This window comes from Melampsora larici-populina, assembly GCF_000204055.1.
Source record: "Melampsora larici-populina 98AG31 unplaced genomic scaffold MELLAscaffold_115, whole genome shotgun sequence".
NCBI classification, from domain to species: domain Eukaryota; kingdom Fungi; phylum Basidiomycota; class Pucciniomycetes; order Pucciniales; family Melampsoraceae; genus Melampsora; species Melampsora laricis-populina.
This window is the reverse complement of record NW_006768879.1, coordinates 23,240-25,864: the sequence shown is the minus strand read 5'-3', so window position 1 is coordinate 25,864 and position 2,625 is coordinate 23,240.

Here is a 2,625-nt window from a genome sequence, read left to right as displayed (position 1 = left end):
AAGCGTGCTGGACAATATCAAAGAGGAACAGTCATTGGTTTGTTCATCTTAACCTTTCCACATGAGGACATTTCAGAAACTTAATTTGTTCAATGTCTTAACCCCAGCAACCTATGCCCAAAATTCAGCTACCAGCAAGGATCCAGCCAAACTAGACGAGGACGAAGCCTGCCAAGATGAACTTCCATGGGTAGTGGACTTTCATGCCGAAAGGACATGTTCTTTGTCTCTATTTGTGTATGATTCCAACAAGAAGCTGGCCGAAGACACTGATGCCCCGTCGTGGGGATCAAAAGAGCTGGTTCCTGGTAGCAAAGAGTGGGAGAAATCACCCAATGCCCAAGTCTTTGGGGACAAGGCTTTTGTGGGATCCAATGTGATTGCTACCACTGGAGGATTCCGCAACGGAGTTCATTGTGACTTTGATGCCACCAGATTTGCTTCAGGTTTCTTCTGCTTAATTGATGCCAACACATGTTGAGTATTTAATATTCATGGTCTTATGACCAATCTGCTGACATATGTAATCTATTACAGCTGAAATTATTACTCCGGCAAGAAGACTCAAACTTTCGGCCGAGAGGAAGGAAGAAATTGAACTAGAGAAGAAGACTGGACACCGCATTGATAAGAAGCATCCCCAAGTTGGTGCCAAGTTTGTAATTCACATCAGTCACTATTTCAAGTTTATTGTAGACATCAATGCAGCTGATGTGGTAGAATTACTGTGGGCAACAGATGTTTGCCACAACACCGAACATTTTTTAATTTCTGAAGGAGAAAAAAAAAAGACAACATACTTGCAGGGTGCTGTAACAAGGGAAAAAACCAAGGCAAGAAAAGGGATTGGAAAGAGTAAAGGGGCGGTAGACCATGTACTTGCTTATGCTTGTAGCACTCAGATCAGTACCACTGTGGTGGCTGCAATGAAGGAGATTATGGAACAGAGGGTTGGTTTGGATGATGAGAGCTGGGAAAAATTGCACAGTGGCCTTGCAGAGACCTACGATAAGCAGATGCAATGGAAACGGGCCAATTTGGACCATCTTCAGAATAAGATAACTTTTTATAAGGAAACAAAAGGTTCAGCACTCAGATTTTTAAAATGATATATACATGTTTTATTTGTTTTTAAGATGATAAATTTGTGAGCAGAGGGTTTTTGTAATTTTTTGAATTTTTAAGAGCAACAAATTTTCGAATACAGATTGAAAGGAAAGAATTTACTCCTGAATTTCCGCCTTGTGCTAATCTCTCGCTGGAATATGAGTCTGTTCCCCAGATTTACCTCCATACAACAGCTCCATCTCCTCCCATACACTTAATTTTGCTACCTTTGGCCGTAGCAACCCCAGGTGCCTGCATATCTTATTGCATTCGTGCTGGGTAGAGAAATTCTCCAAGCCTTTCCTTCCAGTATTTCCATCGCACCAAGCCATATGTCAGCCCTGAGTACATATACATGTACCCAAAACTAACTTATAATATTGTACTTTTACTTATAAACCTTATTACATGTACATACAGCTCATAAAACACATGTAACATATAATAAAACATATACAAACATCAATTACATATGTATATAAACTTAAAAACATATGTAACATGTAATAAAATACCAATTACACCTCATAACTCAGTGTCAAGAGTTAAAATGCTTATACTACATAAAATACATAACACGTATATGTAATTATGTTATATTAATAATAATAATAATTAATAGCAAGTATTAAACCCTAAACCACAGTGATGATACAATCAAATATCACTACAATTAGGTTTGGAGAGGAGGATATATAAACCCCTCCTCTCTCAGCCTTCAAGGATTTTCCCTCAAGCAATTTATTACACACTACTTTTAAGAACCATTAAAGTTCTACTGAAGTAACATCAAGAGTCTTATAAATATAAGACTAGTGATATCTTCATTACTTTAATCTGTTCCTTGATTAAAAGTAAGTAATACCTTCACTCCTCCTGGATCCTCTACTTCCCCCAAGTAGGAACTATTTTAGGTTGGTGACCTTCCAACAACCCAAGGCTAGTGACCTACATACAAGTACTTTCAGGCTGGTGACCTTAAGAACAACCATAAGTTGGTGACTTTAAGAACAACCAGTGTAGTGACCTTATTTCACTCTTTAATCTGTTACTTAAAAGATTAAAGGAAGGACTGTGGGATCCATCCTTCATTAATTATAACATTTATATATTATAATTACAAACCTCCTCTTCAGGAGTCTCTTAACTGTAGTCTGTCTGGATTTATCCAACAGACCACCCTTTCCCCTTTCCTCTTCTCATCCTAGTCTTATTTTTTATTGTAATTACATTATAATTGAAATATAAACATTATACATAAAAATAATACTACCATACTTGACCCATTTAGTGAGCATAGAGTCCTCAATTAAGTCCTCTACCCTCACACCATACTGGGGCCAAAACAGACCGTCAGGCAAAATGCTGGAATGCAAGCACAAAAGTACTTACTTGCTTGTATCCACAATCAAAGGGTCTGTCAATACCAAACCTACCCCCTGAAGATCCGCAACCATTCTTCTTCCGTCATAGTGTTTATGAGACCAATGACTGAGAGCTTGCATTACTTCATTGACC